Below are 15,676 nucleotides of genomic sequence, written 5' to 3'. Positions count from 1 at the left end.
CAGCTTGAGCTGCAGAGGCTCAATTAGCCTCCTGAAACCCATGGACTAGGGATCTGCTGAATGTAGACATTTCTAATAGCTGCTTGATACTGAATTACAGTGAACACATCCTTCCCCCTCTCCCACAACGAAATCCACCAGCAGTTCACAGGGGAGGAAATATAAAAGGCTGAAGTATCCTCTGAAACCTGTGAAGGGCTCAGCCCCTTCAGAGGGAAGACTAGAGCCAGCACAGCTCACCAGCAGAGCACCACCCACAGGTGATGAAAACATCAAGAAGATAAAACCTCAACTTCTCCTCCCAAAGATGCTTAATTCAGTTTTGGGCACTGGGTAACAAATCCCCTTCCCTGCAAAATACACCCAGTACTTCTGTGCTAGTTTGAGCCTAGCTGGGATATTCTGGTGAGAAGAAATAGATGATAGGCTGTGGAAAGGAAACAGTGGTGATGGCTGCTTCACTCATAGGCTTGCTGAGATGTATAAAAACAAGAACACAAACACATAACAGTATCACAGTATCACAGTACCATCAGGGTTGGAAGAGACCTCACAGATCATCAAGTCCAACCCTTTACCACGGAGCCCAAGACCAGACCATGGCACCAAGTGCCACGTCCAGTCCTGCCTTGAACAGCTCCAGGGACGGCGACTCCACCACCTCCCCGGGCAGCCCATTCCAGTGTCCAATGACTCTCTCAGGGAAGAACTTTCTCCTCACCTCCAGCCTAAATCTCCCCTGGTGCAGCCTGAGGCTGTGTCCTCTTGTTCTGGTGCTGGCCACCTGAGAGAAGAGAGCAACCTCCTCCTGGCCACAACCTCCCCTCAGGTAGTTGTAGACAGCAATAAGGTCTGCCCTGAGCCTCCTCTTCTCCAGGCTAACCAATCCCAGCTCCCTCAGCCTCTCCTCGTAGGGCTGTGCTCAAGGCCTCTCCCCAGCCTCGTCGCCCTTTTCTGGACACGCTCAAGCATCTCAATGTCCCTCCTAAACTGGGGAGCCCAGAACTGGACACAGTACTCAAGGTGTGGTCTAACCAGTGCAGAGTACAGGGGCAGAATGACCTCCCTGCTCCTGCTGACCACACCATTCCTGATGCACTGACAACAGTTTGCTCTCTGGCTTTAGGCTGCAGTTCTCTCTATAACCCAGCATCTAACTAATCCTTCTGCTTCCCAATCCCCCCTGGCTGATCCTCCAAACTCACCTTGAACATAAGACAAAGTCTGGGATAAGGTAGAGGGCTGAAAGGGAAGTGGAAGGGTGGTTGGGAGCCTCTCCTGGGGACTCTGGTTTCTGGGAGGGCTGCTGTGTTTCTGTATCACCTTTTTAACTTGTGTCTTTCCGTCTGTAGCTGTATAGATTGGAAATACCTGCTGATATATTGTGCTAAGCTGTAAATAGAAAGCTTCATTCCTTAATTTCCAGCTTGGCTGAGTCTAGTCTGGGTGATTTTCTTAAGTGTGGGGAGGCGGGGAACACCCAAACCATCACAACTTCCAACTCCACACTGCAAACAAACCCAAAACTCGAAGCTTATTCAAACCTAATCCACACTGCTAAGTGTCAAGAGACGCCAGAACAACATCTCTGGTCCCATCGGAGGGCAATGCAACGAATCTAAATGCAAAAGGACAAGATGTCAGTGCTTGTGCTGTTAGGGAGCCTCCAAATGTATGCATCTTCTTCCTGAGGAATGTATTTTTGTTTTGAAATATGATGATGTAAACTTTCAGGAATCCGGGTTTAGGCACCTTCCTTTCTCTCCAGGACTTAATCCCATGAATAGATGCAACATCTCATTATAACCAGGAATAAAACTTCCTTTTTTTTTTTTTGCTGAGGGATGTGGGAGCTAGCTCAACTTTTTGTGCAGTTCAGATCTGTGCAGGAGCTTAGCAAACACGTACAACAATGGTCCACAGTTCACAAACGTCAGAAAAGCTTTCCTTCTCCTTTCTGTTTTTCACTTCCCCCAAGACACTGAGCAATGTGCCTTGCATGAAGCACTAAAATATTCACTTTGAAGATTCTTTTTCTTCCAGTTGGACTAGTTGTGGGGCCGAGCACAATACAATTATAGCACTTAAATCCCCTCAAGCTGAGCCGGCTTGAATATAAAACTGGGGTGAGTTTACTCTTTGCCCCCAGTTTACAAAGCTGCAAATTCTCCTTGTTTCAGTGTACAAAGCACTGAATTAGCAATCTTACACAGCACGAAGCAGCGCAGTGGAAAGCTGACGGTGAAGTCCGGGGCTGCAGTTTCAGAAGGCAGCGCTCTGAAGTGCGCTGATAAATGGGAAGTACATAAACATCTTCCACGCTTTCTCTCCGTGCTGCATCACAAATGTTTGCCTTGCTTTGTAAAACGGCTTCCGAGAGGTAGCCACTGACCGCAGGGAGACAATCCAGCCTTTGCGGAGCGGTCGAGGCCACAGCTCAGAAGCAGCGCGGCTAAGGGCTGGATCGAAGCCGGCAGTCAGCGGGCAGGGGCTGGGCGCAGCCCCACGCTGGCGCCCAGAGCGGAGGCGGCCCCCAGGGGGCGCTGCTGCCTCCCAGCGCTGGCGATGGCAACGGCCGCGGGCAGCGCCGAGAACGGGGCGGGCGAACAGGGCGGGGTGCGGCCGCTGGCACAGGCAGGGTGAGAGCTCCCTCCCAGAGCAGGGTGAAGCAGCAAGGTCAGCAGCGGTACGGAAGCTTCGCTATCGTGTCTGCTCAGAGAGGCTGTGCAGTCTCCTTCTCTGGAGCCTTTCCAGGCCTGTCTGGACGCGCTCCTGTGTGACCTGAGCTAGGCTGTATGTCCTGCTCCGGCAGCGGGGCTGGACGCGAAGGTCTCTGTGGGTCGCTGACATCCTGTGAGCCGGTGAAAGGGCGCAGCCGCCCTGCACTTGCTACGAGGGATGCATCGGCTTGGAGAGGGCTGCCCCAAGAGCACGCAGCTGTGCAGGGCTCTGTCTGCAACCAGACCATGGCACTAAGTGCCCCAGCCAGGCTTTGATTCAACACCTCCAGGGACAGCAACTCCACCACCTCCCTGGGCAGCCCATTCCAATGCCAATCACTCTCTATGCCAACAACTTCCTCCTAACATCCAGCCTAGACCTCCCCTGCCACAACTTGAGACTGTGTCCCCATGTTCTATTGGTGGTTGTCTGGGAGAATAACCCCCACCTGGCTACAGCCTCCCTTCAGGGAGCTGCAGACAGCAGTGAGCTCTGCCCTGAGCCTCCTCTGCTGCAGGCTGCACACCCCCAGCTCCCTCAGCCTCTCCTCACAGGGCTGTGCTCCAGGCTCTTCACCAACCTTATTGCCCTTCTCTGGACACCTTCCAGTATCTCAACATCTCTCTTGAATTGAGGAGCTCAGAACTGGACACAGTACTCAAGGTGTGGCCTGAGCAGTGCTGAGCACAGGGGCAGAAGAACCTCCCTTGTCCTGCTGCCCACACTGCTCCTGATACAGGCCAAATATATAGTGGAGCCCAAAAGCAGAGCAAGGGATTCCCATGGTGAGGACACATTTTGCCTCCAAATAAGCTTCCAACACTTACACTGTGATGAACCTCACACGAGGGGAAGGCTTGATCTCCTAAGTCTTTCACAGGTTAGTACGATCCAGTCTGGGTGATAGGTTGGACTGGATGATCGTGGAGGTCTCTTCCAACCTGGTTGATTCTATGATTCTATGATTCTATGACTCTGGGTTTATGCCTGTGGACAAAAACGAATCATGCTCCATGGGGTTGAAGCATGGGAAAAGCAGAATGACAGGTGGGCTTTCGGTCCCACCAGCAAAGCTAAGATCTTCAGTCAGCGATCTGCTGGGAAAGACCAGGCTCTCCTGCTGAGTACCCTGCAGATCCCACACTGCACACATGGGATATACATTGGGACTTGCTGTGCTTACACAAATCTTTGCCCATCCCTTCCTTTCCCTTCCGAACTGCAAACTATTCACTTGCTAGAAGGCAGCCGATAAAGGATGCCGCTGGGTTCGTTTCTAAACAGCTTTCCTTTTTATTTGTTGACACAAGAAATAAAAAATCGACTCTTTTGCTAATCCCTGTTGAAACAAAATCACTTATGACCATTTATATAGTCTGCTTAGGCTTAAAAATAGCTATATAAACACAGGTTCCCAGAGGAGAAGGCAGCTCGCTAGACAACATAGCACACGGCACACCGAGCGGTTCAAAACAAAACACAGACCTTTATCAAAGCACACACACCACTGCCAGGAAAAGCAAAGCCCAGGGAAATGGCCACTGTAGTTCTGTCTGAACTACAGACAGCAGTGTCCATCCAGTGTATAGACACACACAGCAGATTTGATGATCAAAGGGCTGGAGAACCTCTCCTATGAGGACAGGCTGAGAGAGCTGGGGCTGTTCAGTTTGGAGAAGGGAAGGCTCCAGGGAGACCTTATAAAGTTCTTCCAGTACCTGAAGGGAGCCTACAAGAAAGCCTGGAACGGACTTTTTACAAGGGCTTCGAGTGATAGGATGAGAGGGAATGGATTGAAACTTGAGGAGGGCAGATTTAGACTGGAGATGAAGAAGAAATTTTTAGAATGAGGGTAGTGAGACACTGGAAGAGCCAGGCTCTGCTCAGTGATGTCCAACAATTGGACATGGGGCAATGAGAGCAAGCTGGAACAGAAGAGGTTCCAAGTGAGCATAAGGAAAAAAAATTTCTCTCTCTGAGGGTGACAGAGCCTTGGAGCAGGCTGCCCAGAGAGGATGTGGAGTCTCCTTCCTTGAAGCCATTCAAAACCTGCCTGGATGCGTTCCTGTATGACCTGCTCTAGGTGATCCTGCTCTGGCATGGAGGTTGGACTGGAAAACCTTTCGAGGTCCCTTCCAACCTCTAACATTCTGTGATTCAGTAGCAATATGAGCTGCCCAGGATTCTTGCCAGAGAGAATGGCATTGGAATGGGCTGCCCAGGGAGGTGGGGGAGTCACCATCCCTAGGGGTGTTCAAAAAAGACTGGATGAGGCACTTGGTGCCATGGTCTAGTTGACTGGATAGGGCTGGGTGCTAGGTTGGACTGGATGATCTTGGGGGTCTCTTCCAACCTGCTTGATTCTATGATTCTATGATTCTGAAATAAACAAAAACCAATTTCACTTTTCCTGCTCTGCTGTTTTGAGCAAACAGTGATGGTTATGTACCAGCTTTCTGTGTAAACTATGTACCGGGCTCGAATGCTGCCATCCCAGCTGGGGCTGGACTATCCTACTGCAGAGGCAGTTATTAACCAGCAAACAATGAGGATCAAGCAGGGCTCTCCCACAACATATGGAATATGTGCAGAACACTTCTTTTTTTGGTGTGGAGAGGAAGAAAGACAGTGTGAAGTCATTCAAGCGGAATGATAACTAAACCAAAGCCAGATCAAAGGAACGAAGAAGAAAGACTGAAATGTGAAGCTGAAATATTTATTGCCTTCAAAACATCATCCCTATCCTGTCCCTGGGCACTTTAATATTTCGAAGTTGTTAGAAAGCATTCGAACTTGTTTCATCATTTCAAAGAAATAAAGCCAAAAAACACAAAGTGGAGAACAATTTTTATCTTCCCCTACCTCGATTTTAAGTATAAGATGAGCAAAAAAAAGCTCAAATCCACTTGTAAATTGTTTACAGTTTGCATCATTTGAGATGTTAAGATCAAAAAGCTGGCCTGCATTCCTTCAAGTGAGCTCTAACAATGACTGATATTTACAATGCAATTATGATTTTAAACTGTGTGCTTGTGCTTTAAATAAATCATGAGATAACACTAACAAACTAAACCCCCCTACTTAAAGCCGTTAATGAATTTAGAGTAAATAATACTCCACATGTGGAGTGTCACACTCCTGTGAAATAAGGAGAAGAATGCATTCCATCCAAAAATTAATGGCTCACAAATTAGCCAAGCACTGGTTAAACACACTAATAATTAGTATAACTGTTCCTCATTATCCTAATGACAAGGTAGTGCTGTGCTAGGTGCTGTGCAAACAATGAAGACTAGCAACTGCCAAATGATGAATGAGATGTGGGCTAAAAGGCTGGGCAAGTGCAGTCGGTGTGGCTGGAGAGGAAAACGTTTTCATTTTGCTCAACACTGCAGGAACTGTCTCCAAGATTTAGATACACCGTGTACATGAAAGGCCACAGAGGCTCAGCTATCAAGAGAGGAGGATTAGGACAGAGATTAATAGTCATGGCTTTTACATGCTGAGACGACAGCTAAACCCCAACGAGGAGAACATGGACGGGAGAATTAGAGAGAGAGACAGGTGAAGATAATGGCTTAGATAACAGGAGACAAGAGTGTAATTAAAAGGTGGACCAGAAAGTCAGCAGCACAGATAGTAAATAGATTCATGAGATACAGAGAAGAGCAAAGGAAAAGATAGGGATCAGAGAACAGTGCTGTGGCACGGAAAGATGGAGGGTGAATAAAAGAAACCATCTGAGGGACAAACTATGGGAGTCATCACCAGACAGAGGAGGAGAGCCAGGCAAAAAGAGACACTTAACACGAACAAGGAACGGCCCAAGATGTGTTGTGAGTGACAGAGCCAAGGGTGGTTGGCAAATGAAAGACAGTGAGGATGAAACAACAGTATTAAGACTGTCCCCAGTTTTTCCAATACAGAATTCAAAGTGAAACATCAAACTAATTATTTCAGCTTGCAGCATGCCAGGTTTACTGTTTCAAAGAGGTGCTGATATAAACATCCTGGGTCAAAAAACCTTTAATGAATCAAATTCTTTCCCAGCAGTCCTCTTTCTCTTCTACCCCTAGACAGTGATGGCTACACCACCAATTCCCAGTTTTGAATAAGCAAGTGAAGAACCCAGGTTGTAGCTAGGTGGAGTTGGGCTCTTCTGCCAGGCAAGCAGCAACAGAACAAGGGGACACAGTCTCCAGTTGTGCTGGGGTAAGTATAGGCTGGATGTTAGGAGGAAGTTGTTGGCAGAGAGAGTGATTGGCATTGGAATGGGCTGCCCAGGGAGGTGGTGGAGTCACTGTCCCTGGAGGTGTTGAAGAAAAGCCTGGCTGAGGCACTTAGTGCCATGGTCTAGATGACTGGATAGTGCTGGGTGCTAGGTTGGACTGGCTGAGCTTGGAGGTCTCTTCCAACCTGGTTGATTCTATGATATGATTCTATGACAGTGAGAGTGATTGGCATTGGAATGGGCTGCCCAGGGAGGTGGTGGAGTCACTGTGCCTGGAGGTGTTGAAGCAAAGCCTGGATGAGGCACTTAATGCCATGGTCTGGTTGATTGGCCAGGGCTGGGTGCTAGGTTGGACTGGCTGAGCTTGGAGCTCTCTTCCAACCTGGTTGATTCTATGAATCTATGTACAAAAAGATTCAAGGAGACAATCTTCACTTTGTCATTCTACACATTTAAGGTAGCTATTTTTATGGTTAAAATCATAGGTTAGGCTTCAGAATGCTACTATCCACATTGTTGTGGACAACACATTAACTCATTCTGTGATTCTATGAACACTTAGTAATGATGAGCACCTACTCATCTCACTTTCTTCTTTCTAAGAGGCTTCTATGGTGGACACAGATTTTTCTATTATTTTTCCAACAAAAATACTGCTTGGAAGTGAATTCCTCAGTGAAGGTTGGATGTGTTGTTAATGAAGCTGGAAGAAAGTCATACAAAGCACAGAAACAGTGAAAGCAACCTTAAGATTTCCAAGTGTAATTGCAGCCCAGCACACAGTCATCCAGCAGCAAGGACAAAAGGAACCAAGTCATTCCTTGCACTAATGTTGTAGATAGTTTTTAAGTGACCTCAAAAAGGTGACAGCCTGAGTCGTGCTAATTAAAAATCACTAATTAAATTCAACCATCTGCAAGACTTTTCCTTAGCCAGCTGAAGGCTCCCCTCATTTCATGAATGTTTTGGGCACTCTTGAAATATCCTGCACTGAATCTCAGGATGTGCTGGTGTGAAAGGGAAGCCTTTCAGCACAGTAAGGGAACACAGAATCGTAGAATCAGGCAGGGTTGGAAGGGACCACAAGGAGCAGTCAGTTCCAACCCCCCTGCCGTGCCCAGGGACACCCTGCCCTAGAGCAGGCTGCACACAGCCTCAGCCAGCCTGGCTTTAAACACCTCCAGCCATGGGGCCTCAACCACCTCCCTGGGCAACCCATTCCAGCCTCTCACCACTCTCCTGCTCAACAATTTCCCCCTTACCTCCAGCCTGACTCTCCAGCTTTGCTCCATTCCTCCCCCTAGTCCTGACACTCCCTCACAGCCTAAAAAGTCCCTCCCCAGCTTTTCTGGAGGCCCCCTTCAGATCCTGGAAAGTCACCTGGGAGCCTTCTCTTCTCCAGCCTGAACAGCCCCAACTCTTCCAGTCTGTCCTCACAGTGCTGACATTCACTTCACTGCTTTTATACTCATTCAGCGAGGCCAAAATCCTTCGCTCTGAACCACATTAATTATTAGGACAGCAATTTACAGCAGTTAGCTGAGCTATAGAAGGATGCCCTGGTGCTGTTCATCTCACAAGGCAGTATTTTTCATTTCATGCAGCTATCTATTGTCTGGAAGCTGATATAATGAAGAAGCTGTCATGACACCTTGATAACCACCTCGAGGGACACAGGCAAGGATTAAAAACCAACTGCTCCCTTTTTTTTCCCCATGCAACTGGAGCTTTCCTTTAAATACATATTTCATTATGACCAATAGGTCTCCAGAGAAACTGGTGAGAGAAAAGGAAAGGCTGTAAATAGTTAATAGAACACTTTATTTTTTCCTTTTAAGTGAGCCTATTAAATAAAGCTACCACATTTTTGTGTCCTCTGTTCAGCCTTTACATTGTGCCTCCTAGAGAGAGGGTTATGTCAGCATGTTCACCAGGGCTGCAGGAATGTTTACAATATACTGGAAACTCTGACTGGCTTTGCTCTAAAAGGTTTCAGATGCTCAAAGAGCACCAAGTGGAGAACAGCTGGCTGGTTTTCCACTGATTCTAAGAGGAGGGGGAAAAGTATACCCCAAACCCACCCCACACAGCCTCGTTTTAAAGAGGTAAATCATAGCCAAGCTGCTCGGCCACTTAACGTCGCCACCGCTTTTAAATCACAAAGTTTGCTTCTTTTTCATCAGCTTGCAGCAAGAGCAACACTTGAATAAAGAGAATGATGAACACATGGAGCATGAACTCCTAACAATGTTCTTTAGTGCAACATTTGGAATTAAAGACAATGCCTCCTCAGATGTCTTTAATTATTTCCGGCTTTAAATAGCAAATAGCTTTTCCATTCCTACAAGAATTCCTCCACACACAAATACTTCATTTTCAAGAAGGGGGGGAAAAAAATATGGAATTAACTACAGGAAAACAGCTACACTCAGGCAATTATCCTAAAAATATTAACAACAACAACAGGCAATTATTCAGAATCTGGAGTCAACTCAGAAGGAGCAAGAAAGGCAAAAAGAAACTACAAATCAACTTGGGGTCATTGCTGTTGCTCCATTTATTTATTGATCAATCTACTGATGATTGCTCATTTGTATTTCTCTGGGGCATTGCTGACATCCACCACTACAAGAAGTCCATACAAGCCAACCACAGAATGTCAGGGGTTAGAGGAGAACCTAGGAAGATTATCAAATCCAACCTCCCTGCCAGAGCAGAATCACCTAAGCCAGATCACACAGAAACACATTCAGGTAGGTTTGGAATGTCTTCAGAGGAGAGGGCTCCACAACCTCTCTGGGCAGCCTGCTCCAGGGCTCTATCACCCTCAGCATCAAAATAGTTTCCCTCATGTTCAAGTGGAACCTCCTCTGCTCCAGCTTGCACCCAGTGCCCCTGGTCCTGTTATTGGACATCTCTGAGCTGAGTCTGGCTCTGTGCTCCTGACACATCTTTATAACCATTCATGAACCACCCCTCAGGCTTCTCTGCTCCAAGCTCAAGAGCCCCAGCTCCATCAGCCCTTCCCCAGCACAGAAATGTTCCACTGCCTTCAGCATCTTTGTGGCTCTGCACTGGATTCTCTCAAGCAGTCCCCTGAGGTCCTTCTTGAACTGAGGGACTCAGAATTGGGCACAATATTCCAGAGATGGCCTCACCAGGGCAGAGTAAAGGGGCAGGAGAACCCCTCTTGACTCCCTACACCCCTTCTAATACACCCCAGGGTGCCATTTGCCTTCGTGGCCACAAGAGCACAATCCATACAATAATCATGGAATCATAGAATCAGCCAGGTTGGAAGAGACCTCCAAGATCATCCAGTCCAACCTAGCACCCAGCCCTAGCTAAGCAACCAGACCATGGCACTAAGTGCCTCATCCAGGCTTTGCTTGAAGACCCCCAGGCACGGTGCCTCCACCACCTCCCTGGGCAGCCCATTCCAATGCCAATCACTCTCTCTGTGAAGAACTTCTTCCTAATATCCAGCCTATACCTACCCTGGCACAACTTGAGACTGTGTCCCCTTGTTCTATTGCTGGTTACCTGGGAGAAGAGGCCACCCCCCACCTGGCTACAATGCCCCTTCAGGTAGTTGTAGACAGTAATAAGATCACCCCTGAGCCTCCTCTTCTCCAGGCTAAACAGGCCCAGCTCCCTCAACCTCTCCTCATAGGATTTGTGCTCCAGGCCCCTCACCAGCTTTGCTGCCCTTCTCTGGACATGTTCCAGCACCTCAACATCTTTCTTGAATTGAGGGGCCCAGAACTGGACACAGCACTCAAGCTGTGGCCTGACCAGTGCTGAGTACAGTGGCAGAAGAACCTCCCTTGTCCTACTGGCCACACTGCTCCTGAGCCAGCCCAGGATGCCATTGGCTCTCTTTGCCACCTGGGCACACTGCTGCCTCATCTTCAGCTTACTCTCTATCAGTACCCCCAGGTCCCTTTCCTCCTGGCTGCTCTCCAGCCACTCAGTCCCCAGCCTATAGCGCTGCTTGGGGTTGTTGTGGCCAAAGTGCAGAACACTGCAGGAAAAGAAGCTGTTTAAAAAGAAAGCACTCAAAGGAATCATAGAATCAACCAGGTTGGAAGAGACCTGCAAGATCATCCAGTCCAACCTAGCACCCAGCCCTAGCCAATCAACTAGGGTTTGATCTAATCCAACTCTCAAGGCTCACAGTAAACCAAAGGGGTTTCAAAACAGAGTTTCTGCATATTCTAAAAAGCTGAAATTTAACTTTGTGGAAATTTGTTGAGACCCAACAAATCTGCAACTCCAAAGTGAAAACCAAACTGGAATTCTATTCACTGCTATTTACTCTCTGTCCTTTTGTCTTCACACTTTTGCTTGTCCTTGTCTGCATCTCTTTCCCTCTGCTAGCTCAAAAGCATTAAGTACATGGTTTATTTCTCTCAAATTTCTGTACCATCATTTCTTTTACATTGTCCCTTTTATGACATCAGAGAGAAAAGAAAAAATAGATGTAAACACCATGGGAATTTAGCAGGAGATTACTAATCTCAAAGAACAGAAGACCCTCACATAAAAAGTTCTGCTGCTAAAATCTGACCTGTTTTTATGTCCTCTGAACAAAGTCCTGTGTCCAGTTCTGGGCCCCTCCATTCAAGAGAGATGTTGAGGTGCTGGAAGGTGTTGAGAGAAGGGTAGCAAGGCTGGGGAGGGGCCTGGAGCACAGCCCTGTGAGGAGAGGCTGAGGGAGCTGGGGGTGTGCAGCCTGCAGAAGAGGAGGCTCAGGGGGGACCTCATTGCTGCCTACAACTACCTGAAGGGAGGCTGTAGCCAGGTGGGGTTGGGCTCTTCTGCCAGGCAAGCAGCAACAGAACAAGGGGACAGAGGCTTAAGTTGTGCCTGGAGGTGTTGCAGAAAATACTGGATGAGGCACTTAGTGTCATGGTCTGTTTGACTGGATAGAGCTGGGTGCTAGGTTGGACTGGCTGAGCTTGGAGGTCTCTTCCAACCTGCCTGATTCTATGATTCTAAGATAAAAGAGTCATTCAGACCCAACAAATCCAGGCCTTCCCTCTGGGTATCAAAGAAAACTGCACAAGTTAAAATGAGTCATTACACAGCCATGGCTGTAGGAAAAAAGAATTAAAAAATAGGATAAAGATTCTGCCAAGGACCATCTCTCCCTCTTCTCATTTTCCCTAACCCTAACCTGCTCCTAGCTTGATGTCATCTGCAAACTTACTGATGCTGGACTCAATCCCCTGCTCCAGATCATCAGTAAAGATACTGAACAGGACTGTGCCCAGCACTGATCCCTGGAACACACCACTAGTGCCAGCTGCCAACTGGATGTGGCACCATTCACCACCACTCTCTGGGTCCAGCCTTCCAGCCAGTTCTTCACCCATATCAGAGTGAATCTGTCCATGCCACAAGCTGCCAGCTTTCAATCCAACCCATTCTATGGGTCTATGAAGTAGCAGCCTCCTGTCAGCATGTGCAAGTAACAAAGAACTGCCACAGCTATCACATACTGGGAATAATAAAACACAATTAATCACATCTTTTTAAGCCTACAGTGAGGAAACTCCATGGCACCAACCCCAAAGAGAAATCAGCTTCCTTTCCTTGCTTCTCACATCAAGAATTCCTGGAGCAAATGTGCCCTTTTGCCTGCTTTTCTACATTCTGCTTTGGTGCTTTTTGCATGCACAGAGGTACATTTGTGAAAAGAAAAGGTAAATCATCTTCATTTCTGTATTTTATGGAACATCTGCATGCATCACCTCCATACCATGCCTCTGATTGAACAGCCTTTGAGAAGTTTTGGCCTGCCATCTAAAGCAAACCACAAAACACTGTGACAGCTGCTTGCATGTGCCTAAAAAACTGTTGTCAAAATCCAAATCTGTGAACAGATAAGAGCAGCTTTACTGGCTTCTGGAAAATTGGGCTCCTCCTTCATTCCCAGAAGAGTTTTCCACAAGTTCAGAGGAGGGGTAAAGGAGCAATGGGGGGGGGTGGGGAAGAGGTGCTGCTAGTTTCTTATGTAAACAAACAACTTTATTAAGTGCCTTTCAATAAAGCAGCTGCTAAACATTTGCTCTGTATCATCACCACTTGCAAAGTGCTGAGATTTGGCTCCGTAGGCAGGTTTGAAAAGAACCACAGAAGGCAGAGACCAAGAGGAATGCTACCAAGAATTTGACTGCAGATAGTGAGCATGCATGCCTTGACACTTCCATTTCAGCTCCAACATCTGCACCTGCAGAGGCACCAGTTCTCTCAGCCCTCCTAACATGACTTTAGATATCACTTCCTTCCTTCGTACCACAAAATAGAAGAGTAACAACTCACAACAGCTGCATTTCAGTAGCACAATGAAATCACAGAATTGCCTAGATAGGGAAAGCCCTCTAAGATCATTAAGTCCAGTCATAGAATCATAGAATCAACCAGGTTGGAAGATACCTCCAAGATCATCCAGGCCAACCTAGCACCCAGCCCTAGCTAATCAACCAGACCATGGCACTAAGTGCCTCAGCCAGGCTTTTCTTGAACACCTCCAGGCACAGTGACTCCACCACCTCCCTGGGCAGCCCATTCCAATGCCAATCACTCTCTCTGACAACAACTTCCTCCTAACATCCAGCCTGTACTTCCCCCAGCACAACTTGAGACTGTGTCCCCTTGTTCTGTTGGTGATTGCTTGGGAAAAGAGGCCACCAGCAAGTATTAAGTTGTGCATGAGGCACACAAACCAAAAAGCACTCAATCAGATCCTGTAATTCTTCCCAGCATGGAAGAGTCATCAAAACCATGATCCTGAGTAACCAGGTGGTCTGCACTTCTGTGCAGGTGACAGTATATAACAACCTGGACTCTTAGTTATGTTTACAGTTTGGTTCAAAATCTCCATCTCTAGCCAAACTTCTCATGTCTATGCTGCCATAAAGCTGTTAGGGACTCCAGAATGGAAGTGGCAAAACCCAAACCACATTACAGCTGTGGTGCTCTAAATATGTGCTGTCATCACACTTCAAAACCTTATAACCATTCACTTCTACAACCAAATCCTCCTGTTTCATCTTTAGTTTTTCATGTATTGTTATTAATGACATAGTTTATGGTTTGGGTTCATAGGATCATAGAATCAAGCAGGTTGGAAGAGACCTCCAAGCTCAGCCAGTCCAAACTAGCACCCAGCCCTGGCCAGTCAACCAGACTATAGCACTAAGTGCCTCATCCAGGTTTTTATTCAACATCCCCAGGGACAGCCACTCCACCACCTCCCTGGGCAGCCCATTCCAATGCCAATCACTCTCTCTGCCAACAACTTCCTAACAACATCCAGCCTAGACCTCCCCAACACAACTTGAGACTGTGTCCCCTTCTTAGATTGCCCAAAGACACTGTGGAGGCTCCAAGCCTGGAAGTGTTCAAACCCAAGCTGGATGGAGCATTGAGCAACCTGGTCTAGGAGGAGGTGTCCCAGCCATGGCAAGGGGATGGAACTGGAGGATCCTCCCTTCCAAGCCAAACCATTCCACAATTCTCTAAAACATTTTCTCCTTTACACCAAACCAAAGGGAGCAGAGAAACAAACTTCCTCCCTAGGTACTTACAGAGAAGCTTTTTAAGAGTACTTTGCTATAGCACAACTTGCTGTTGAAGTTCAAAGTCAGCCCAAAGTCCACAGCACACAAACCCACTTTGCAAAGCCTTGCCTGGAGCGGAGCACTACCATGTTCACCTGAGAGCACCTTCGTGGGGCATAGATTCTGAGCTGCCAGGGGACTGTGAAGTCAGACTTACTTTATTGGCATAAATAATAGCAAAGTGACATGCTATTTGAAAGCCAGGGAAGAGAATGAATGCAGCTGAATTATCAATGAATCAGATCACAGTATCACAGTATCACCAAGGTTGGAAGAGACCTCACAGATCATCAAGTCCAACCCTTTACCACAGTGCCCAAGGTTAGACCATGGCACCAAGTGCCACATCCAACCCTGCCTTGATGTTAAAGTCTTCAAAGATTCAGTTTAGTTGATAATAATTCAGCCTCTCTTAACTTACCAATAGTAGTCAGGGTAAAGAAAGCAAAGATTAAAGCTGGATTATTTATTAATCTCTGTAGTGATTTAAGTTGGGCTCTACTTATGCCAAACACCCAAGAGACTGTAGAAATAAAGGAATACAAACTTCAGCCCTGTGACTTTACTCAATAAAATTATCTTTACAGTGCCTCTATCAGCCTAGATAAGAGACAGCAAAACATTTAGCTGAGTAGTTTTAGCATCTAACTCCTGGTGTGTTTCAGTACTATCTGTTTGCCTACAAATCATTTCCATCACTTTGAATTTCAACTGGCTAAACATATGGAAATCATATTTTACATAATCACAAATGGAAGCAGCACAAGAGCCAATCTTGTCTTGTGTGCATCTGCTCTATGCAAACCACTCCTCCACCCAGAGAACATCAGACTTGGTACCTCCTGATTCGTTTTTTAACATAGAAGGTCAGCAAAAACCTGTTCCAAGTTGGTTAATGAAGTCTTCTGTCTGCTGCAGACCATTTTTATGAGGCTTAGCTACATTTGAATAATAAATATTTGTACTAAAACGTCTGGTATCAAGGAGGAAAAATCACAGGGCAAGCCCAGGTGGCATCGTAAACTTCAATTCTGTTTTATTTCTACCACTTGGAAACCAACAAATTTGGGTGGCTTGGGTCTTGCTTTGCTTTTAC

The 15,676-nt window shown here is 47.0% G+C and overlaps 1 protein-coding gene across 5 annotated transcripts in view; it reads right to left on the bottom strand.

Moving 5' to 3' along the window:
• The window catches only part of CEP112 (centrosomal protein 112), a 257,461-nt gene that overhangs the window by 169,788 nt on the left and 71,997 nt on the right, over positions 1-15,676 (bottom strand). The window lies entirely within an intron of this gene.

Source organism: Pogoniulus pusillus, chromosome 11 (assembly GCF_015220805.1).
Source record: "Pogoniulus pusillus isolate bPogPus1 chromosome 11, bPogPus1.pri, whole genome shotgun sequence".
In the NCBI taxonomy this organism is placed as follows: domain Eukaryota; kingdom Metazoa; phylum Chordata; class Aves; order Piciformes; family Lybiidae; genus Pogoniulus; species Pogoniulus pusillus.
This window is presented reverse-complemented; position numbering and strand designations above follow the sequence as displayed.